The sequence below is a fragment of the Pleurodeles waltl genome, chromosome 2_1 (genome assembly GCF_031143425.1).
Source record: "Pleurodeles waltl isolate 20211129_DDA chromosome 2_1, aPleWal1.hap1.20221129, whole genome shotgun sequence".
NCBI lineage: Eukaryota > Metazoa > Chordata > Amphibia > Caudata > Salamandridae > Pleurodeles > Pleurodeles waltl.
The window spans coordinates 282,915,559-282,940,662 of record NC_090438.1 but is presented as its reverse complement, the minus strand read 5'-3'; the positions used below and the strand labels follow the sequence as shown (position 1 = coordinate 282,940,662).

Genomic DNA, 25,104 nt, shown 5'->3' with positions numbered 1-25,104 from the left:
GGGTTATTCTAACTTTGGAGGAGGTGTTAATCCGTCCCAAAAGTGACGGAAAAGTGACGGATTTACCACCAGCCGTATTACGAGTCCATTAGATCCTATGGCACTCGTAATACGGCTGGTGGTATATCCGTCACTTTACCGTCACTTTTGGGACGGATTAACACTCCTCCAAAGTTAGAATAACCCCCCATATGTGTTCAAACTATCAGTGAACGATATAATAATACCAGGCATTGTTTCTGATGATTGGGATGTGAAAACAGTTGATTCGATGATGATTGAATTTCAGTATTACACTGTATTTGAAAACAAAGATGTTTATCAATCTAAAGAAAATTATGGTGATATGTTTTGCTTTAATCACTATGGGCACAATTTCATACACAGAGCGAGCAGCCCGAAACTATTTTTTATTTTACACAATGGGAACATTATCCTACTCCACCACAAGGGAGTTCCAAAACATATCCTGAAAAGTTTACATATTTTTCTGGGCACAATGTAAGAAATGCTAAGTCGTATTATTTTAAATTGCCACATACTAAAGATATACATATACTATTGACAAATACGAAATTTATATATTTGGAATTTTTTGTTTCCCGGTTGTCTATAGAAGGCTATGAATATTGGCTGAAGTCAATTGACTTGAAAAGTGTTTGGGGAACTAGACATTGGCAAATTAGGGGAAAGGAAGCTTTATTCAGAGAATGCCTGATACCTGTACAAATTATATTCTTAAATGAAACGGTACAACATACAAGTTGTTTAGGCTTAGCTAAGATTAAGGAATTAAACATGCCCAGTATACCTGCCCCTGCAACGTTTTATAAATGCCAAAAATATACAAATGCAACTGAAGATCAGCTCGACTAATGGGTCCATAATGGTACATTTAATGTTTCATTGACACGTCCTGGCGGGTGGTTATTGTGGCCAATAGATACCAACGGGTGTCATCAATGTTTTATCAACTCCTCGGGGGGTTTTAGAACTAGTAGGCCGGACCCTCGCTATATATCATCCGAACATGCGGGTATAGTTACAACATATAGTGTAGGGAAAGTATGCCAGCAATGGTTAAGAACTTCCTCACTAGATGCGGTTAGAAAACACCTCAGTCTCCTGTCTAATAGTACTGACTCACAGGACTTCCTGTTAGGCCCCAGAAAACACAGCAGAAAGCATTTCTTATATGAAGTATATAATGAAATTTGGAAGCTTTCCCAACAAGAAGCAGCTGCCCAGTTAAGGCAAATAGACCAGGAAAATCTGAAAAAGACATTGGCTGTTGTGGATAATGGGATTAATACCTTGTCCAACCGGATATACACTTTAAATAACATTGTCTCTTCTGCTATAGACATCATACAAACAGATATGTCTTCTTTACACCATGGACAGAGTCAGCTAAGGTCCATTATGCAGTTGGGTTGGACACATCAAATATTGAAGGCGGGTCGCGTTCCCTGGCAGCATGTCAGTGCAAGGGAGATATTTTCTTCCTTTAATTTAACGCGACAACAACAACTAATGGCTAAGAAAGAAGCGACTTATGTCATGCTAAACATCGAGAAATTAGAAAAGTTGCCTTTTACTGTGGCTGAAATACCATCTGCTGAGTGGCTAATACATGGGCTCATCAATCTGCCTATTTCTACATTACAATTCACCTCTTGTTTTAAACACATTCCGGTAGGCAGATATGAAAGGCTGGGAGATAGTTACATCCATGAGGTGTATGAGCTTCCCTTCGCATACAAGTGTCTCAATGGCATGAAAGAAGTCTTTCTTAGTGGTAGTGAATGCGAGACTTCAGTCCGCCATTCAATGGTTTGTAAACAGCTGTCCTTGCATGAGGCGTGTAACGCTTCTGCAGCAAACTTAGCTTGTTATCTGAAAGGAATTCCAGTCCGGTTGATTAGACCTATGTTCCAGGTGCTTTCAAATGGCAGCTGCGTCCTCCTCAATGGTGAAGACTGTTATGGGATGCGAGCCGGAATAGTTTATGTCGTTTCGATCTCTAAGGTCGTGACATGTTGCAGGAACGTACTTTTTCCCCCCACTATGATTAAAGAGGTAGCTGACATTTGGCCTCATATTGCTACTTCAAATGTGAATTTTGACAAGTTCAGCAGACTCAAGGCTTTATTGTTTCAAAAGCATGTGGGCCTTACATCTGCACGCAAGACCTACGCACTTCAGGTGGCAAGGTCGTCAGCAGAAATACTGTCCCTTTTAAATACAAACTTTCCGAGACACTTTGGTGAACTCGTGGGATGGATATTTAATGCGTCCAGTAAAACTGGAATCACCCTTTTTTTTAACCTGTTGGTTCTGGTTTCATTCACACCTTCTCCTCCATATTCGGTTTAATACCATCAGCAATCCACTCAATTTTTTCCAGTATTTTCGTGGGATTTCCAATAACTTTGGCTTTATTAGCTGCTATTTTGCTGTTGCTATTTTGTATGCGCAATGGCTGTCCCACTGCAACAAGGAGGAATGAAAGCGCTCCCATGAGCGCAGCTGTGTCATGAACGCATGATGCAGTATTTTGGAGCAACACTCCTGGAGCAATTGAAGTGTGGCTTGTCTCTGTCATTCAGACCGGTTTTGCATTGTATGCAGCCCGTGCTTCGGTGCCTCTGGTGCTCTTTCGAACAAGCACTGAAAGTCTGTGTTTCTACGCAGCGCTTGCTTTCATTGGACGCTGGTCTGCTGATGTTCTCGCTGAGAGTTCATTACCAGACATGCGCGTTGAGTTTGCTACGGGAAGCTACTTATGAGTTGCCCTTCCTGGAGGATGTGGCTCCTGATTCATCATTGGGCACACTGCAGGATGCCGCCTTGGCTGAGGCTATGGAACATGATTTCTCCTTGAATGATTGCTCCTTGATCCTTCTTGGCGATGACATTCCAACTTTAACATCGGCCGAAGTGGAAGATTTCCTGTCCTCTATGGTCCCGGAATCGATTGGAACTTTTAAAAAATAACTTTGCTTTTTTAAATTCGGTTTTATGCCACATGTTCATGTTTTAAATTGTCCTTTTACATGCTCATGTGTCCCTTTGACTTGCTTTTACATATATATTTTAGGTTCAGCTTTTAGTAGTTTTTTTATCTGCTCCTAGACTTTGAACCACATTCAACCGACAAGGGGATGGTGTTGTGTAGCCATTTTAGCCATGACTCCATGCACGTTATTTTTAACACGCTAGGCCAAGCCACTGTGCACCTTAACCTATATTTTTTTTTTTCGGCTTCATTTTATTATTGTTACAGTAGCCACTTTTACGGTCTTGTTTTATTTTCTGTATATATAACAGTTTTTGCCTAGGGCAGCACTCTTGATTCTTGATTACTCTGTGCTTTTTCCACAGCTACAGCACGGTACATTGCCGGTAAACGTGGTAGAAGTTTAGTCTCCTACATTCGTAGAAAACACATCTTACGTAGGGACATTTTCCTAGAACATCAGCTGTGTTATAAAAACACTTCCTTGTCCCTTATTCATTAGAGGGAGATTTCAGCCAGAGAACCACAACTGTATCCTGACTGCTGAATGCTTTGCTACAAATGCTAACGCAGACCGCAGGCCTTTGCTCAGGTATAGGGATGATGTCTTCCCAGGGCAACCTGAAGGGCATAATTAGTTCTTAACATGCTATATTCTATCATAGCCTAAGTAGGAGCTAGTCTACTGACTATAGTGACAATATGATAGCATTGTTTTTATACGTCACAATTGTAATACTGTCATGTTGTGTCATCCTGGTTATTGCAGCTCATGCTTTACTATCTAAGATGCAGTCATTTTATTAAACTCATTATTGAAACATATACTGCTTCTGTTTGTCATTTATATATGAGACTAAGTTGTAATTGAGAGAAACAGATGAGAACTGAGTGACAACGACTTCCCTGAGAAGCCAAGTATGTCATGCGCTCGGCTACCCAGTCATCCCTATCTTTGGGTAGAGATGAGGCACTGCTAGTTAGCTGGAGCAAAACCCGGATTGGAACGACAGGTGTCACCTGCAGTGGGTTAAACTTAGTCTCCCACATTGCAGGCGATTCTTCCGCTCAAAATCCAGTAGTCCCATTAGAATAATGAGAGCCTACGCGACAATGTGGTCGATCTGGTGTTCCCCGTGGCACTCCCCTCATCCTCCATCCCACTGGGTCCCTTGGCCTCGTTGGTATCAGCCTCCTGGGTCTCATGGGGTGCTGCTTCCCCACTTGCCTGTGCCCCTTCTCCTCCGCCTGATGATGCTGATGCACACAAAGAGAGAGAAAGAGAGGGAGGGAGAGAGAGAGAGAGAGAGAGAGAGAGAAAGATGGGGTGGATAAGGGTCAGTACATACCTCCCATAGACACATATCAACATGTACATCTCTGACATAACATATTATGGCAGGGTATGCCATTACAATTGCACCCCAAGTGTGCTATTAACTATTGACCAAAGCAAGCTGTAAGGGTAGTTGAACAACGGATGTGCACACAGGTTGACATAGTGACATGATGAAGGCTGTGACTTTGCATATCAGCATTGTAATTGGCAGGGCTATGTCACACATGACATGCAAACACAATAGTGAAACATCAGGGACCACCCAGGGAAATTACCACATCTAATACCATCACATTGTTGAAATGGCAAGTCCAGACAATGATGGGTTCTTAAACAGATTTTGCTGTGTAATCTGACCTCATTGAATCACATGTAGCAGAATCCCACTGTTGTTTCCCTGCACATTTCCTACACTCTGAAGTTAACATATGACTGCATAGTCAGCTATCATGGCAAAAATCCTGTCCCACTGAGGCACTTCATGTAGTGGAACTATGATACCGGCCCCACAATCAGTCAATGGCAGCTACAGTACAATATCCAGATTGTCTCAGTTATTGCAGAAGATAACTACCGATGGGATTTCACTTACACCTTTGATACACTGATGAAGATGGATGGAGCGGGTCAGACACAAAGCTTAGGGTATCCAAACCCACGCAACCATGGGAAATCTTAGTAGTACATTCACTGAAAGCTTAGTATTGTCACACATCAACGATAGTGAGCCTGCAAGGGTGACTGATACCCATTGTCGATTTGGGTGTACCATTGATCACAAGCACATCTTGCCACTAGTAAGCCACCCAATCCCAACCAAGGACTCTCATGTGCGAGGCAACAGTCAGTACTTACCCCCTTGTGGCTGCCCTTAAGCACCCATCCACCTCAGGGTAGGCCACCGTCAAAATGTGGGCCATTAGGGGGGTCGGAGTCCGATGTGCAGCCCTCCATTGTTGAGAGGCTGTCCCCAGCTGGGCCTCTGCGGTTTTCTGGGCCCAGCATCTTAGGTCCTTCCACTGCTTGTGTCAAAGGGTGCTCTGCGGGATATGGACCCCCAGGGTCTGCACTTGCTTGGCGATGGCACGCCAAATCCCCTTCTTCTGATGGACACGGACCTGCATGGGTGGCACAGACAGAAGGAGAAGGTCATGTAGAGTGGCACCACAGCAACAGCAGTGGACTTTACACATCAAACACACCACATGCCCTCACAAACCTATTGTTATGGTACAGATGATTGTACACCTGCACCGTGCATGCATCCACTCCCTGTCTGGTGTGGAAACGCCTTTCACCCTCACACATCCCCCTATCACACAGGATATTGGCATTGGGCTCACGTGCTCCTCTGGTGCCCCATACAGCTGTCCAAACATCAGTAGGACACTGTCCACAAGCTTCTCCAGCTCCTCCTAGGTGAGGACTGGGACCCTAGCTTCTGCAGGATGTGGCATGGTGGGTCCCAGAGACAGCACACAGCAGCTCACCTTGTGGCAGTCTGGCTTGTCAGGAGTCAAGTGAACTAGCCTGCAGAAAATGGCAGTCACGGCCGCCGTGTTCATGACCGTCACCGCCAGCGGTGATCATCATTTGCCCCAGTCTCCCACAGGCAGCAATGTTATCCAAAGAGGAGTTGCACGGCAGTTGCGACTGCCTACAGTCATGAGAACATACGCAAGTGGAATTAGGTCACTTCCATCTGTCCAGTGCACTACCTTTGTGCACACAGGTCACTCTGGCTATCCTGACCTTCCTTGGCTGCTGGCACCAGTGAGGTACCCTGCCATGGATGGAGAACACCATTTCAATGAGGCCCACGACGAGGCGTGTTATTGAAAGAACTTTTGGCCTACTGAAGGACATATTCAGGTGCCTCCACAGCTCTGGAGGTGCCCGCCTCCACACTTCACTAACGGTATGCCAAATAATAAGTGCCTGCTGCATGCTACACAATCTAGCCCTGAGATGTCAGATTCCATTACTGGCTGATGAGGAGGAGGCACCTGGACCAGTGGCTGATGATGGTGAAATGCAAAGTGATGAGGAGGCTGATACAGAAGGTGTAGCTGATTCTAGGACTGAGGTGATCAATCATTACTTACAGTAACATACAGGTATGTTGTGTGTGTGTATTGTCAGGTCTCTTATTTCCAAATTGCCTTCTGACAGTGCTCGTCCTGGTCAGGTACATCAGTGGAGATGTTCATTGTACCTATCCCTCTGTCTGACTTGTGGTGGGAGACAGATTGCCTATCAGGAGCTGTGTTACTGATGTCATGTCCCTGACATGTGTTGACAATGCAGGTTGCTAGGTTGACATTTCCTATGTTCAGGCATGTGGTGTGTCATTTGTCCTGCAATCTCCTGTGCAGATGTTTTTCCAACAATAGAATGTGTAGTGTGTATCACTCCCTATTCTAACTATTGGCTGTGGCATTCATGGACACTGGCCTTTCCTAACAGTAATAATTGTAGTGTTTACCCCATGTCAGCTATGAGCTACTGTGTAATACTCATGCGATTCCTGAGATTGTGGATGTGGCATTGTCTTCTGTTTTCCCCTGTGTTGTTGCCATTGTACAACAATGTACTGCATATGTGCTGTGACTGCCACCATGCCTACTATCCTGATGTGAGCCCCTGTCTTGGTTTATTTGCAGGTTGGATTTATGGATCTACTTAGATGTGTGGCTAGACTAGTGGCTCCCTTTCAACTGGTTTTTAGAAAATGTCTGATGTACTGTGTCGCCTGCAGGGAAAGCCTCACTCTGCTGTCCGTGTAACAGACTTTTGGTGAAGGGGAATAAACACACATTACATTTTGGTAAGAAATAAATTTGTACGTGTAACAATAAAGACACATGGGCAGTTCCTGTGTTCTATGGTATTTATTGTGCACAATGTGTCGAACATTTGATGAGTGGGATAGTGGTAGGAGTAATCATCAGAGTAAGTGGCCTAGCTGTAGATAGTACAGGTCCAGTATCCAAGGGCCATTTGATAATAGAGACATGCCACTGAACAGCCAATAGGGTTTCTCAGTTTCCCACAAGGGAGAATGCTCAGGAGAGAGTCACTTACTCTCTCCTGAATACAAAAAATCAAAAACAAGCATTCAAATCAATACACAAATTATGAACTAGTTTAATGAATTCCCAAACAAATATATTAAAGATCAAAATGTACATTTTAAAGGGAAGGTCGGATTTTTATACATTCAACTGATGGCACCCATTGTCCATACTATATTCTGTTTGATGCATTAAAACTGCTCACATGGATCCGTATGAGAACACCAACTTAATTTTTAGCCTTCAATTTGAAATTCCTTCGTATTAACAGAACGTTTTAAAATTCTACTAATCCCCATGAGTAGGCATTGTAGAAGCCCCACGGGTCCGCAAACCACAGATTAGGAAACGCTGGACTAGTCTATTACTTCTGTGTCAGAATAGTACGATAAAACAGTTCTCAATGTATGTGCTCCTAATTCAATTAATAAATAATCGCTATCGATGTAGCCCTACCGGGTATTTTGTCTTCCTTATCATGCTTCCATTTTCTTACGATAATGGCATTACTCCTAGTCCTACTCCCTCGCCTTCCTTTTAACCAATGAGGCCTCCTGCCTCCCCCCTAGACCCTCCCTTCCCCTTTCAAACGCCCCCCCACCCTTATCCCCTCCTGTACAAAAACCAAGCCCAAGCTGCAACTCGGACAGTCCGTACCGGGAGGGTGGGAGGGAATGGAAAAGGAAGGCGAGGGAGTAGGACTAGGAGTAATGCCATTATCGTAAGAAAATGGAAGCATTACCTCCCGTCCCTCCCTCGCCTTCCTTTTAACCAATGAGACATAGCAAGAAACACACAGGAGACGGACATCGAGTTGCAAGACCTTTATTATTAACATCCTGCACCAAGATCATCCCACAAATCACCTCATAGAGGATAAGACCTGGTGACCTAACACCGACTCCAAACTACCCAAGTCCGACAGCCTGTAATGACGCACAAACATCGAAGGAGAAGCCCAAGTGGCGGCCCTGCAAATTTCCACCACAGACGTCCCCTGAAGCTCCGCCACCATAGCCGCCATGCCTCTGGTAGATCTCCCCTGAATCCCTTGAGGAGGAACCACCTCTTTCAAGGAATAGGCCAATAGAATTAAAGATCTCACCCACCGACTCAAGGAAGCCGTGGAAGGTTTTTCACCTTTGCGAGCCGGACCAAAATTAACAAACAGTGAATCCCCCTTACGAAAAGGAGCCACCACCCGCAGATACTCTAACAAAACCCAGCGCCCATCCAACGAATGCAAACGGACCTCCTCCCTTGAGGAGGGATTCGGACAAAATGAAGGAAGGATGACCTCCTGCCGTGAATGGAAAGAAGAATTGACTTTTGGAATAAAAGAAGGCACCGGAACCAGAACCACCCTATCGTGAAAAATCTTACAAAAAGGAAAGGAACAAGCCAATGCACCCAATTCCCCCAACCGACGAGCCGAAGTAATGGCTACCAAAAAGAACGTCTTCAAAGATAGATGGCGCAAATCACAGTCCCCCAATGGTTCAAAAGGTGGCTCCGTCAACACATTCAAAACCAAGGACAGATCCCATGAAGGAAAAGAGCGTACCGGGCGAGGAAATAAATTAATAAGCCCTTGAAAAAATCTAGGCATCAAGAGCCCTTCATCCTGAAGATTACGCCATGGTCCCCTGAAAGCCTGAATAGCTGCCCACTGTACCCGAAGAGAAGCCACCGACAACCCTAAATGAGCACCGTCCTGCAAGAACTGCATCACCTCAAAGATAGAAGCGCAGGTAGGATCCAACTCCCGACTTAAGCACCATGACGAAAACACCTTCCACTGTCGACCATAAGAAAGCAAAGTGGAACGTCTCCTTGAAGCCAGTAAGGTAGAACTCAAAGCCACAGGCACCCCCAGACCTGTCAATCCCCGTCGTTCAACTTCCAGGCCGTCAAGTGCAACCTCCTCAATGACCCCAATGGGAGGCAGGGAAACTCCAGGGGAGACGGACAAAGGGGCAGAGGCCACATCCTCCCGTCCGCCATCAGCCTCAACAACGGGAACCAATTCGCCCTCGGCCAAAGTGGCGCAATGAGGATAACCCTGGACCCCAGATCCCTCACTCGTAACAGAAATGCCCTGAGTAGTTGAAAAGGAGGGAACGCATACAAAAGGCCCTGCGGCCAAGGATACGACATCCCGTCCACCTCCCATGCTTGGGGACACCGAAACCGGGAGCAGAAGCGACCCACTTTCGCATTCCCTGCGGACGCAAACACATCCAGCACTGGAAGACCCCAAAGCCGAACCAGACGCTGAAACAGAGACTTCCGGAGAGAGAAAAGTTGAGAGGAAGGAATCACTCTGCTCAGCAGATCCGCCCGAACATTTACCACCCCCCGAATGTACGTAGCCCTGAGAGAAGGAACCCACTCCTGAGCCCACACAAAAATCTCTCTGACTAAATTGAACAGAGCCCTCGACCTGGTCCCCCCTTGCCGATTGACATAAGCCTTGGCCACTAAGTTGTCTGTGCGAACCAGAACCGCTGATCCCCTCAGGGAATCCTGGAAATGGACCAGAGCCAGGAATACCGCCCTCAATTCGCGCCAATTCGACGACCGACTCGCCTCCCGAGGGGACCAAAACCCCTGAATCTGAGCCGACCCCATCCATGCCCCCCAACCGGAGAGGCTGGTATCCGTCGTCACCACCACGGGTCTCAGAGGTGATGAAGACACTCCTACCCTCAGGTGGTCTGCATCCAACCACCATTGCAACTCTCTGTGAATCAATCCGGACCCTGGAACCCTGTCCTCCAGAGAACCGGACCCTGGTGCCCACCTTCTCAAGAACCATGTCATCAAGCACAGGAGATGGAAACGTGCCCAAGAAACCAGAAATAACACCGATGCCAAATGACCCTGCAGCCGCAACCATAGAAGAGCTCGGGGAGCAGACAGCAACAATACCTTCGTTACCAAAGCCTGGAGTACACCCAACCTTTTTTCTGACACAGTCACCAACCCTGGAAGTGTCTGAAACCGAGCCCCCAGAAAAACTAGATCCTGGGACGGCACTAAGTCTGACTTCTCCCAATTGATTAAAAACTCGTGGTTTTGCAGGACCCCCAGAACTTGGTCCACCTGCCTCAGCAACAGGTCTCGTGATTGAGCATGAATCAAAATGTCGTCTAGATAAGGATGCAGAAACACCCCTTCTGAATGAAGCAAAGCCACCAGAGGAGCCAGCACCTTTGTGAAAATTCGAGGAGACGATTTTAGACCGAAAGGTAGAACGCAAAACTGATAATGGTCCTGACCCACAGCAAACCTCAGGAACTTTTGAGAGGATCTTGCCACCGGTACGTGTAGGTAAGCATCCTGTAGATCCAGTGACACCAGAAAGTCCCCTTGCCTGACCAATGGAAAAATAGTCTGAATGGACAGCATGCGGAAATGCACTGTCCTGATCCAGGTATTCACCTCCTTTAGATTGAGCACCGGTCGAAATCCCCCTGAAACTTTCTGCACAAGAAACAAGACCGAATAAGTGCCCAGGCCCCTTTCGTCTAGAGGAATGGGGGAAGTGGCTCCCTTGACCAGTAAGTCCCGCACTCCGTCCAATAATGCTCTTCTCCTTGACCCCTCTGAAGGCAGAGGAGTGGGACGTACCCCTGAATCTGGAGGAACCCTCACAAAATCTATGACATAACCATTGGTCACAATGTCTAGAACCCAATGATCGTTTACATTGGCCTCCCAAGCCGAAAGAAAGTGACTCAGTCTTCCCCCAACCGGCCCTCTGCCAGGCCCACAGTGATTGTCAGGACCCCTTCTTGAAACCACCCCGGGTCGCAGGAGCAGACTTCTTAGGCCAAAAACGCGGCTGAAAACGCCTTTTCCTAAATGAAAAGGATTTAGCATCCCTAGTAGGAGAAGCTCTGGAATGCTTCTTCCACCCTTTACCCGAAGAAGAACCCCCTTTACAAGGTAAGGCATGCTTCCGCTCCTTAAATGCCTTGGAAAGCATGGATGGCAATTGATCTCCAAACAAGTTACGACCTTCAAACGGCAGTCTCAACAAGGCTGCCTTTTCCCCTGGATCAGCCTTCCAGGAACGCAACCAGAGGGACCTACGAGCCCCAATCAAAGACCCAGACGCCAGAGCTGAAGTACGGACCACATCAGAAGACACATCAGCCAACAATCTGGCCTGCTGCTCCATACCAGCCAGGAGCTCTGAACATTCCGCCCCTTCCTGTACAGCCACCGCCAGTTTATCAAAGTATTGTACCAATGACTGTGACGCATAAGCAGAATAAATCCCTGCCCTCAGCGCCAGATTCTCCGCAGCAAAAGCCCTCTTAAGACCTGAATCCACTTTACGGTCTGTGGCATCCGTAGGCACACAATCCTCCGGATTGACTGCCGTTTTGCCAATCAGCGTAGCCAAAATAGAATCCAGGCGTACTGAAGGAGGTAAAACCTCCTCACCCTCAAGCAAGTAAAGTTTCTGAAGGAATCTTGGAACCTGAGCCTTATCCACATCCTTCCACTCACGAAACACCATATCCTTCACAGGTCCCTGAAAAGGCATGGCAAACTTCGAAGGTGTCTGATATTGAAGAAATAAATGAGAATCCGAGTTTGTAGGTTGAAACACTGGGAAACCCAAATTGTCCCGAACATGTACCATCACTTCCCACATTTCTTCTCTGGAAACATATTCCCCCCCAGATGACGTCGATGGGGCCTCATCCTCACTCTCCGATGAGGACTTCCTTGCCGCTACCGATGAGTGCGCAGGCTTAGGCTGACCAGTCCTGGCCACGCCTGCTTGCAGTGCCCTGGTAACAGCCACCTCAATCATATACTGCACCTCCTCTCTGGACATGAGGGGAGTACCCCTGCCTGGTAACTGTGAGGTCTCAGGAGTAGCAATGCTAGCCTCACCTCCCTCCTCCGAGGAGGAGGAAGATACAATCCTACGTCTCTTTGCTGGAACTTTAGGCATGATAAACCACCAAATAACACTGACACTCACCCCAAAAAACTACCCTGTATATAGGCACCTGATCCTCCCCCAACAGGGCTCCACCAAACCCTAAAAAGGTCAACTACTGTGGCCAAATTCATAAAAACCACGGGCAGAACGCCCGTCCTACCTGAAGAGCAGCTCAAAATCGAAGTCCCTCAGTTCCCCGCGGCTCCGCGGCGCGGAAACCCGGAAACCGACGCCCCAGCCACAGAGGGCCGGCAGACTCTGTCAGACGGCCCCCAGTACACGCCTCCCGAGCAGCCATGCTGCTCGTCAAAGACGCGACCCAGCCGGCGCACTCCTTGCGGAGCTCTGCGTCCTGAGGAGTGCCTCCACCGACGACCTCCAGGCCCCGCCGTGCAGGTAAGAAAGGGAAAGAAAACCGTCTAGCGTGGGCTAGACAAAAGAACAGGAGGGGATAAGGGTGGGGGGGGTTTTTGAAAGGGGAAGGGAGGGTCTAGGGGGGAGGCGGGAGGCCTCATTGGTTAAAAGGAAGGCGAGGGAGGGACGGGAGGTAATGCCAACGTAGCCAATAGGTGGGAGATAATGGGGTAATGGTCCTTTGGCTGCCATTTAATTACTGCTCATCCGGGAATGGACCAATGTAATATTACCCAATGATCAGCTACTTTTTGAGAGCATTGGTGGCAGTGATTCATTGAAAAGAAAAATGCTCAGGGGCCCAATCTTGTAGAGTACCAAAGCTGACTAGTCTTGATTCCACCTCTTGCCTCTTTCATTATGTCTATTTCTTTATGTAGGTTCTATTTTCATCCCTGTTTTCTTTTAAACTGTTTCCTATCTTAATGTTCCCCCTTCTTTCCTCGTTAATTGCCTTTGGTTTTCCCTCTTGCTGTGGGCCAAGTCTGATGATGAAAAATAAGTACCATCAACAAAAAACATAAACGGCGGTGCCGGCACAAATTAAGCACTTCCTAGAAGCATTAGATGCAAGCTGCTAAATAATATTTTAAAGGCCTCCTGACAGACATGAGAAAAAAACAGCTATAAATCACAATCTAATATAGTGTTTTATTTCTCCAGTTATCTGTGGTGCTGAAGTGCTGTGATAACACCGCTGTAATAAAGAACGGCTTAGAAATGTAAACAATCATGGCCGTGATAGCGTTTTTTTAGTGTTCACTCGGGGTTAATGAGTGACTGGAAGGACAGGTATTGAAAGATTTATGATGTACAAGCCCGTCGTTTTCAGGTTATTACCTTTACGCAATTACGAGAACTCCCTGCCGCTTTACTGCAGGGTGGGAGGCTTGCACTTTGTGGTGTAATACGTAACACATAACCTGTAATTTTACCCTCCACAGACATTGTGAAGGGGACTGAACACAGGCCAGTAAGGCTGATTCCCAGCTACTGCATGGATGTGTTGAAGCTGCCTGGAATCACACTGCGAGCCCAGGAGGGAAAATGTAAGCAGTTACTGAGATTCTATAAGTATACTCAACCAGTTACATTTAATTTTAAATTATACCTCTGGCTATGGTTCGAGTAGTCTTTAACGTGCAACGCATGTATGTGACTGATGACATGGGCTAGACCGTCCATCCGGGAGAGGGGTGTAGATTGTTGTCACGGTGTATTCTGTAATGCTATGGATGATGCTGACAGACAGACATGTATGTGAATGCTGACATGGGCTGGACCGTCCATCTTGGAGTTGGCTGTAGATTGCTGTCTCGGTGTATTCTGTACTGCAATGGTTTATGCTGCCACAGTGGCTACTCTACAGAGCAGATTACTGCCTCTATCTGACTGTAAGGCTGTGCATTAATGTGTAGGGGCTGTACTCGTATTGCAGAATTGCGAAGGTTTCTCTCCTGAAAATCAACCATGGATCAGTCAAATTCGAATGTTTAAAATGAGAATCAATTATAATCACGAACATCGATGTTCACTAAAATGATTTTCCTTTTCCAGATATTTTGCGCTATTTTTTCCTTAAAGCAATGCATGCTATGAGGACTTCGCCATCATCAAAGTTCAAGCAATATTGCAGCAGCGCTTAATTTGAGCCGGTGGTTTCCGGTGCGTCGCACCGGCACTTATTTTTGAGGGCCGGCATTTATTTTTCTGCCACAAGCATTTACTGCGAGCAAAAGACACATATGGGAAAGATGGAAGAAGAGAAAAACGAAAAAGCTTCACAAATGGAGAAAGCAGGAAGCTGCACGAGTGAACTGGAGGGGCAGGGAGTGGCTGTGAATCAATGAAACAGGCCCGAGATGGCTTCAGGGTTGCGCTGCCTCAGTCCTCTATGCTTGCACATTTATATGCAGTAGCTGCATGTTTCAGAGAAGAGCTCTGGGCACTGGCACGTTTTTATTTACAAATTAAGCACTGCATTGTAGTTTCATATAGAAATAAAGTGACACCGAGACAGGAAATGTGGAACAAAGGCAGCCGTTGCAGGATGCCGAAAATGCATGGAAGTGTGCAGTGGTTCCCTGATTCACAGACCTTACTAAACCTGAAAAACCTAGGGCCTGATTCACAAAGCAATTTGTGCAAGCAAGCACATCTTATGTGCGCAAATGGCTGCATCTGAGTTCAAAGTCTTCAAAAAAGGAGACCTAAAGAGTGTCAAATCCTGGTACTCATACGCAATACTGTCTCAAAATGGAGAAACATAGAGCATGAGTAAATACTACAAGGGAGCTATTAGGAAAGGTGTTTCTAGTTGGCAGTGGTTTATACCCTGTCAAGTAGTGACGCTCACTCTAGTCAGGGTAAGGGCAACACACAGCTAAGAAAACCCCTGCTCACTCCCTTGGTAGCTTGGCACGAGCAGTCAGGCTTATCTCAGAGGCAATGTGTAAAGTATTTGCACACACACAAAGTAGCACAGTGAAAACACAACAAATGTAATCCACACCAGTTTAGAAAAATATCCAATATTTATCTGAGCAAAACAAGACCAAAACGACAAAATCCAACATAGACACACAAAGACATCACTTTTAAAAGATTAAATGCAATAGTATCCTTGAAATCAATGAAGCGCTTGACTGAGGCAAAGTACCTGAGATGTGTCAAAAACAAAGATGGTGCGGGCCGCATGGGAGGTGATCCTTTGAAAGAGTCAGAGATGCGTTAGTTCCTTACTGTTGCTGGGGAGGTTGATGCATTGGTTCCTCACTGCTAGGCAGGGGAGGAGATGCGTAGGTTCCTTACTGCCACAGTGGAGGTGATGCAGCATTTGAGGCACGAAATGCCGGTTCCTTACTGCAGTGCGGTGTCGATGATGGAATTGGCACTAAGGGACAATGCATCAATGATGCGTCAAAAGTCAAGCTGTGATGTGTCGATCTCACAACGATGAAGCAGGTGCTGCATTGGGTTCAGGGCTATGCATCACGGACTTCGATGATGTGGTACTTGAAACTCACGCAGTGGTGGTTCTTCTGGTGCACTGTGATGGAAAGCTGGGGTCTGCATTGAATATATTTGCTGTTGCGTCCAGCGGGGACCATGTTCCAGTGTGGACAGCAGCGATTCGTCAAATCCTTACAGAGATGTATCGATTCAAAATGATGCTTTGAGTGAATGTGTGGATTTTCACCTTGTAGCACCAAAAACCTCATTCAAGGACCCAGGCTGGATTTGGCACCGTTTGAAAGGACAGGGTTTTCAGAAGAGGACCCCAGGTGCTGGCAGATCAAGTCTTTGATGTCCCTGAAGCTTCTTAACAGGAGGCAAACTCAACTCCAGCCCTTGGAGATCCTTGGAAAGCAGGATGTTTAAAGCAAAGTCCAGTCCTTTCACTCCTAGGACAGAAGCAGCAAGCAGCAGGCCAGCACAACAAAACAGCAGGCAGAGAGGCAGTCCATCCTACAGCATCCAGCTCTTCTTCCTGGCAGAATGTCCTCAGTCCAGACGTCTTCCAACTTTGTGGGATGAGAGGTCCAGTAGTTATACCCATTTCTGTCTTTGAAGAAGGCAAACTTCAAAGAGAGTCTTTGTAGTGCACAAGACCCTGCCTTTCCTGCCCTGGCCCCAGACACACTCCATGGGGTTGGAGACTGCTTTGCGTAAAGACATGAAAAGCCCTATTCAGGTGCAAGTGTCAGCTCGTCCCACCACTCTAGCTCAGGAATGTCCATCAGGATATGCAGGGCACACCTAAGCTCCTTTTGTGTGACTGCCTAGAGTGAATTCACAAACAGCCCAACTGTTATCCTGACCCAGGCGTGTAGGCCACAGACAGGCAGAGGCACAGAATGTTTAAGCAAGAAAATGCCTACTTCCTAACATGGCATGTTCAAACTTACAATTCAAAAACCAACCTCACCAAAAGTAGTATTTTTAAATTGTGATTTCAGAGACCACAGTCTCCATATCGCTATCTGCTTCCAATGGGAAATTACACTTAAAAGCTATTTCAAGGCAATCCCCATGATACCCTATGGGAGAGATAGGCCTTGCAATAATGAAAAACGAAAGTAGCTGTATTTTGCTATCAGGACATGTAAAACACACCAGTACATGTCCTAACTTTTAAATACACTGCCCACACTGGGCCTACTCTAGGGATGACTTTCATGTAGAAAAGGGGAAGGTTTGGGCATGGCAAGTTGGTGCACTTGCCAGTTTGAAATGGCAATTTAAAACTACCCATGCAAGCACTGCAATGGCAGTTCTGAGACATATTTACAGGGCCACTCATGTGGGTGGCACAATCAGTGCTGCAGGCCAAGTATTAGCATTTGATATACAGGCCCTGGGCACACATGGTGCGCTATAATAGGGACTTACTAGTTAATCAAATATGCCAATCATGGGTAAACCAATCGGCAATACAATTTAGACAGAGGGCGCTAGCACTTTAGCACTGTTTAGCAGTGGTAAAGTGCCCAGAGTACTAAAGCCAGCACAAATGAAATTCAGCATAGGATCAAAAATAGGAAGCCAGAAGCAAAAAGGCAGGGGATCCATGCCAAGAGCTGACAGGTCTAACAGGAGCGAGTAGTGAGCATTCCGGGGAAAGAGTTTTATCACAGGTGCAGTATTTTGCCCATGAAGATAAATAAGTGCAAAGAAAGCGACATTGTACTGATGCAGTAGCATTTCCCTATGCACACTTGTATACAGTATATGGACACCTGGGCATGCAGAAGTCCCCCTCAGTGTTACATTTGTGTTTGTTGTGTGGCTGGTCCTGCAGACAACACGCACATGCTTATTGATACGCGCTGAAATAAATAGCACACTAGACACCATGAGATTATACATGTGTAGTTATAAGGCTGGTCACTTCACCTACTTCCCACTGTGCCTTTTTCCTACACCTTTATTAACTCGTCAGATGACCATGGAGTATTTCACAGGGACACTGGAAAGCAGGGGTCTTTCTGTAATACCCACATGGGTGAGACAATAATGGTAGCATTGGGAGCTCCAGTTTATGTCACTGAGCAGCAACATTACATTCCTCCTTCAATTTAAATGAAAACCATAACAGCACTGAACATAAGGAAGTCACAGGTGTGATGAGACTGATCTGGTAGTTTCAGCAGGAGAGCCTCAGTGGCTCAAGGGACGTAGTCTAATAGTCTGGACGAAGGAGTAGGGATTTGTCTCAAAGAGTAACGGGTGCGGGTAGCATAGTCTGCTGGCGGCAGAGGGGGTATCAATCGACGACTCTCCTGAAGAATTGGCAGCTAGTGAAACTTAATTTGTTATCGGTCTACAGGCATCGGCCTGAGAATGCATGGTTGACGAAAACCCTCCAGGGGCGGATAAACCCTTGGGCTCATTTCCTCTGCGGTCTTCACGACAGGAGAGGTATCCGCTGTGTGCTATCGCTTGAAAACGGTTATATATCTGCTGATTTCCTCTTCACCCTATTGAACCACACAAGCGTCCCACAGCACCTCACTATTATCCAGGGACGGTGTTTGAATGGTAGATGGAATTTGCTCCCTGTAATCTGATCTTTCATGAAAACTAGATGACTGACCCGGAGGTCTGAGGCTTTGGCTATTCGCTCCCGACTTGCCTGCTCATTGGCCAATTTGCGCTTCTCATAAGTCTTATCATCATCAACCGGGTTAGGTGTCCAGGCAGGGTGTAGAGTCTATGATTACTTGCCCATTGAAAGATGACCTGAAGCACACCCAGTGGTGGCGTGGAGTGTGACTGTAGTTTTGGAGAAATGAGTATATGGCTAACTCTGGGGGCTGTTGACGGGCCGTCGCAATCCGGATGACTTTATTAAGAGTTCGCTTGACTTCTCCATTGGTTTGAGGCCATCGGGGGTTATCCTCTTGTGAACAATTCCCATAGACGTCAGGTATGACACAAACTCCTAGCTCTGAAAATTGAGTCCATTGTCTGTCTTCACCTCCTTCATGAGGCCATTCGTGGCTATTATTTTTTCCAACTTGGGGATCACCTCTCGGGCCGCCAGTGATTGTAGGATCTCTACTTATGGGTATCTGGAGTAGTCAACGATTAGCACAAACGTGTGGTGGCCATCCGGTAGGCTCCCAAAGTCAAAGCTGGTTGACTCCCATGGCTATCAAGCCCTTTTCAGTTTCTACCGGAGCAGGCAGAAAGGAATTTCCTGCCGCCTGGCACCAATCTCAGGTCTTCACGAGGGATTCCACTTTCTCATCCATTAAGGGGAACCACACCTTGGTTCTGAGCTGGCTCTTAGTTTTCACCATGCCTTGGTGCCCGACATGGGCCAGTTAGACAACTTGGCTGGCGAGGTTTGAAGGGATGACCAAGCAGTGCCTCCTGAATAAACACCCTTCTGGGTCGGAAGTTAGCTCATCTCGGATGATGTACAGTCTCTCCAGGGTACGTCTGGCATTGCGTCCAAGCTGCGACCACTGCTTTTTTGTGAGATGCCACTGGTTGGTCTGCACGGCACTTAGCGCCTTTTGCTGGCACTCATCATCTTGAGTGGCTTGGCGATTGGTTTCGATCGAAATGGGAAGGGGTCTTGATCTCTCGGTAACCCTTCTCATGTACTCTTCCATCTCACTGGCTCCGTCTTCTTCTTCTTCCATCATGGCTCTGGGGTGTCTGGAAAATAAATCTGCAGGGTAGTGAGACCTAGGGCAGTATTCAATCTGGCAGTTGTACTCCTGCAGTTGGAGCATCCACTTCTCAAACCGTGGGGGCGGTTTTGATGCGGTTCCTGGGAAGAGAGGTATTAAGGTTTTGTGGTCTGTCACAATGGCAGCTGCACTGACCCCATGGTCGGTGTCTGCTGCCCTCCTCAGCTCCTCTGGCTGCTGCTGCCTTCTGCCTTTCTCTTCTATCATTTGCCTTTTCTTTTTCATCTCTCTGTCATTCTTTCACTTTTGCATTTTCTGCCTTTTTCTTCTATCACCCCTCGATTTTCCCTGGTGCTTTTTCCTTTCTCCCCTCTTCCTCTGCCTCCCCTCACACCCTGCTGCGAAGCACCTTTCCTGCCCTCCTGCCTCCCAGGTGACTGCTCTCCTTGCCCCCTCCACTTCTTAATGGCGACCACAGCGCTGTGAGAAGGCAACTGTACTGACCTCCTGGTCGGTGTCTGCTGCCCTCCCCAGCTCCTCTGGCTGCTGCTGCCTTCTGCCTTTCTCTTCTATCATTTGCCTTTTGTTTTCTTCTCTCTGTCGCTCTTTCACTTTTGCTTTTTCTGGCTTTTTCTTCTATCGCCCCTCGTTTTTCTCTAGTGCTTTTTCCTTTCTCCCCTGTTCCTCTGCCCTCCCCCCCACGAAGCACCTTTCCCGCACTCCTGCCTCCCAGCTGACTGCTCCCCCTGCCCCCTCCCCTTCTTAATGGCAGCGGCAGCACTGTGAGAGGGCAGCTGCACTGACCTCCTGGTCGGTGTCTGCTGACCTGCCCAGCTCCTCTGGCTGCTGCTGCCTTCTGCCTTTTTCTTGTCATTTGCCTTTTCTTTTCTTCTCTCTTTCACTTTTTCATTTTCTGCCTTTCTCTTCTATCATTTGCCTTTTCTTTTCTCTGTCGCTCTTTCACTGCTGCATTTTCTGCCTTTTTCTTCTCTCACCCCTTGTTTTTTCCTAGTGCTTTTTCCTTTCTCCCCTCTTCCTCTGACCCCCCCCCACCACCAGTGAAGCACCTTTCCCGCCCTCCTGTCTCCCAGCTGACTGCTCTCCCCACCCCCCTCCACTTCTTAATGGTGGCCGCAGACAACACGCGTGCGCTTATTGATATGTGCTGAAATAAATGGCACACTAGACACCATGAGATTATTCACGAGTAGTTATAAGGCCAGTCACTTCACCAACTCCACAACGCACCCTTTTCCTACACCTTTATTAACTACGTCATGTGACCAGAGGGTCTCACAGGGACACTGGAACGCGCGGGTCTTTCCGGAATACCCACGTGGGTGAGTCAATAATGGTATCGTCGGGAGCTCTTGTTATGTCACTGGGCTGCAACACTACAGTGTTCTTCAGCCCTACATCCGAAACCTATGACTTTTGAACATCTAAATGCCTAAATCTACATCCACGAAAAGCGTAAACCTCCTGGTGTAAATTTATATTTTTGTTTATTATTTATCTGGTCCTTTGAAGTCTGATGTGTAGGCTTACGTCAAAAACCGCAGAATCTTCAGGCCTGGGAAAACGTGCTTATGCACTATTTCCATCTGAAAAAAACACTTCCTCTGCACTCTTTTTAACACGATGTTAGAGGCACTTTCCGAAGCTTTAAACATCCCCTGTAACTCTTTAATTGAGCTGTACAAACAAAATTGCTTACGTCTGTGAACACCCACCAAGTTTAAACTTTGTCGGTACTCTATACATCCGCATTGCAACACCCAAGACACTCCCCTGGGAAAAACAAAATCCCTGACCCTTGGTCACAGCGACTGCAGGAAAAACGGCACGTTTTGCATCTTTTCTGTTGTTGCTAGTATTAGCTGCACACATATTTGCAGCTCGTGATTTTATAAATAAGGATCTGGAATTCCCGAGTATGGGTTCCACATTTTGCAAATCTGCATTTCTTATGTAAACGTTTTTATAAATTGTTCCAACTGGAAAAGTACATGTTTGTGGAAATCAACCTAGAAGTCCTAGCAAAGAAGCGAAATGTGAGGGAGGTTGTGAAGGAGTACTGAGCTACATTTTGAATTGGAGCTGACAGATGACCGGGTGCACGCCGAGTAACCAAGGGGCCAAGGTGTAGCTTCCTAGGGTTATCTGAGGGCTGTCAATGTGAAATCATCTATAAATATATTCATTATGTAATCAACCATTTTTATTCTACATAAAGTTTTTTTTCAAACAAAGAATTGTTATGTCGCCATGTTTCTCGCAAGGAACACATCGATGGAATTAAGTATAGTAAATCAATAATTAACTATATATTCCTACCTTCAAACTATTGTTGTAGTCACACAGTTGCTATCATACATTTGTAGCATGCCATTTAGGGCTTCATACTCGGGTAGCATACCTCAAGTTGCAGGTACACTGAAGTGTCAATTGACATTTTGTTTGTTCTTGTTTTTAGGTATTCTCAAAGACTGCTCGCATACAATATGGGCTTGATTCACAAAGGTAAATGTCACTTTTACATAAGTTTGCTATTTTCTTTTACATTCACAAACTACGAGTTTACTTTTACTAACACTAATTTCATGACCACGGAGACTCCGCAGTTGGGGGGGAGAACTCCACACATAAAAACAGAAAACAGGCCTATCTTTTTATGTCTGGAGTCTCGGCCAGGAGTGCGGAGTCACTGCAGTCCTAAAATTACTATTAGTAAAATATGTGTGGTAGTATGTGAATGTCAAAAAAAATAGTAAACTTACACAAAAGTGTAGGTATACCTTTGTGAATCGTGCCTTAAGTACAACTCAATTTTAAACAGTTTCTATTTTAACTCTAACACTGTGATTATTATGAATAGTCAGCCCTCCTGGTTTTACCACTGTGTTGCGTGGCATTACTATTTTCATTGTATATTGTGTTTTTGCACTTTTCTATTAACAGAATACCCATTCCTAATGTAAATTATTTCCATATTTTGAAGTAGTATTGTAATCTCAACTCTGGCTGGACATCCACATCTTTGTTATAGCTGTGATCATTGTTGTGTATTGTACCTAGGCTCACCCTACACCTCTTCCCATCAGCTGGGGTTTAACTGCTTGTCTGCATTTAACTGGAGAGTAAATGAGGCTTAGGAGGGCAATGTTGGTTTCCAGGCCAAGGACCTTATTTAGATTTAGACAGGTTCCTCCATCACAACGGTGAAAAATATCCCATCCGCTGATATATAAGTCTAATAGGAAATGATGGGATTTATATTTCAGTGGATGGGATATCTGTCACCGTAGTGATGGAGTAATCCATCCACCGAAATCTAAATCAGGCCCCAAGTGCCTGGAGACCTAGTTAGTGGGGAATACAACAGTCTCGCCTTGATTGTATCTGTGACGGTGTCTTCATGGAAAATAGTTTGACACTGGTGGATTGCAGTGCACGCTAAGTCTTCCAAGATGTAAAACACCCAGTCTTACCATGTGGCACATCACTTAGTGTTCCAATGAGACGCATTTTCTGTGCCACCTAAGGTGCATCACCTAGTGCTCCATTGAGTATTTTCCTGATGTACATCGGTCTGTTTAGCTGCTGTACCTCACCCTGCATCCTCCTTATTCACATCACCTTCTGATTTCAGCTACACATTGTAGGGCAGTCTGACAGCTAGCTGTAGGAGGCTGGACTGGCTTGTAGTGAGTACCAAGGGGTACTTGCACCTTGCACCAGGCCCAGTTATCCCTTATTAGTGTATAGGGTGTCTAGCAGCTTAGGCTGATAGATAATGGTAGCTTAGCAAAGCAGCTCAGGCTGAACTAGGAGACGTGTGAAGCTACTACAGTACCACTTAGTGTCATATGCACAATATCATAAGAAAACACAATACACAGTTATACTAAAAATAAAGGTACTTTATTTTTATGACAATATGCCAAAGTATCTTAGAGTGTACCCTCAGTGAGAGGATAGGAAATATACACAAGATATATATACACAATAGCAAAAATATGCAGTATAGTCTTAGAAAACAGTGCAAATAATGTATAGTTACAATAGGATGCAATGGGGAAACATAGGGATAGGGGCAACACAAACCATATACTCCAAAAGTGGAATGTGAACCACGAATGGACCCCAAACCTATGTGACCTTGTAGAGGGTCGCTGGGACTATTAGAAAATAGTGAGAGTTAGAAACATAACCCTCCCCAAGACCCTGAAAAGTGAGTGCAAAGTGCACTAAAGTTCCCCTAAGGACAAAATAGTCGTGTTAGAGGGAGAATGCAAGGAAAACACAAATCAGCAATGCAACAACGATGGATTCCTGTCTGAGGGTACCTGTGGAACAAGGGGACCAAGTCCAAAAGTCACAAGAAGCTCGGAGATAGGCAGATGCCCAAGAAATGCCAGCGGTTGGTGCAAAGAAGCTCTTACTAGGCTGAAGAACTGTGAATACTGCAGGAACGACAAGGGCTAGAGACTTCCCCTTTGGAGGATGGATCCCCCACGCCTTGGAGAGTCGTGCAGAAGTGTTTTCCCGCCGGATGGACGCCAACAAGCCTTGCTACACGCAACTCGTGCGTTTGGCGTTTTTTGGACGCTGCTGGGGCCCAGCAGGGACCAGAAGGTCGCAAATTGGACCTGCAGAGAGAGGGGACGTCGAGCAAGACAAAGAGCCCTCACTGAAGCAGGTAGCACCCGGAGAAGTGCCAGAAACAGGCACTACGAGGATGCGTGAAACGGTGCTCGCCGAAGTTGCACAAAGGAGTCCCACGTCGCCGGAGACCAACATAGAAAGTCGTGCAATGCAGGTTAGAGTGCCGTGGACCCAGGCTTGGCTGTGCACGAAGGATTTCCACCGGAAGTGCACAGGGGCCGGAGTAGCTTGCAAAGTCGCGGTTCCCAGCAATGCAGCCCAGCGAGGTGAGGCAAGGACTTACCTCCACCAAACTTGGGCTGAAGAGTCACTGGACTGTGGGGGTCACTTGGACGGTGTCGCTGGATTCGAGGGACCTCGCTCGTCGTGCTGAGAGGAGACCCAAGGGACCGGAAATGCAGCTTTTTGGTGCCTGCGGTTGCAGGGGGAAGATTCCGTCGACCCACGGGAGATTTCTTCGGAGCTTCTGGTGCAGAGAGGAGGCAGGCTACCCCCACAGCATGCACAAGCAGGAAAACAGTCGAGAAGGCAGCAGGATCAGCGTTACAGAGTTGCAGTAGTCGTCTTTGCTACTATGTTGCAGGTTTGCAGGCTTCCAGCGCGGTCAGCGGTCGTTTCCTTATCAGAAGGTGAAGAGAGAGATGCAGAGGAACTCGGCTGAGCTCATGCATTCGTTATCTAAAGTTTCCCCAGAGACAGAGACCCTAAATAGCCAGAAAAGAGGGTTTGGCTACCTAGGAGAGAGGAAAGGCTACTAACACCTGAAGGAGCCTATCAGCAGGAGTCTCTGACGTCAGCTGGTGGCACTGGCCACTCAGAGCAGTCCAGTGTGCCAGCAGCACCTCTGTTTCCAAGATGGCAGAGGTCTGGAGCACACTGGAGGAGCTCTGGACACCTCCCAGGGGAGGTGCAGGTCAGGGGAGTGGTCACTCCCCTTTCCTTTGTCCAGTTTCGCGCCAGAGCAGGGGCTAAGGGGTCCC

General features: G+C 46.7%; 1 protein-coding gene across 2 annotated transcripts in view; it reads left to right on the top strand.

Moving 5' to 3' along the window:
• The first annotated feature begins 13,766 nt into the window (after positions 1–13,766).
• The window catches only part of ADGRG4 (adhesion G protein-coupled receptor G4), a 1,350,632-nt gene continuing 1,339,294 nt past the window's right edge, over positions 13,767–25,104 (top strand). For both annotated transcript variants that reach the window (XM_069212461.1, XM_069212460.1), the window contains exon 1: positions 13,767–13,861. The gene's annotated coding sequence lies outside the window, so the exon portion shown is untranslated. The remainder of the gene's footprint in view (positions 13,862–25,104) is intronic.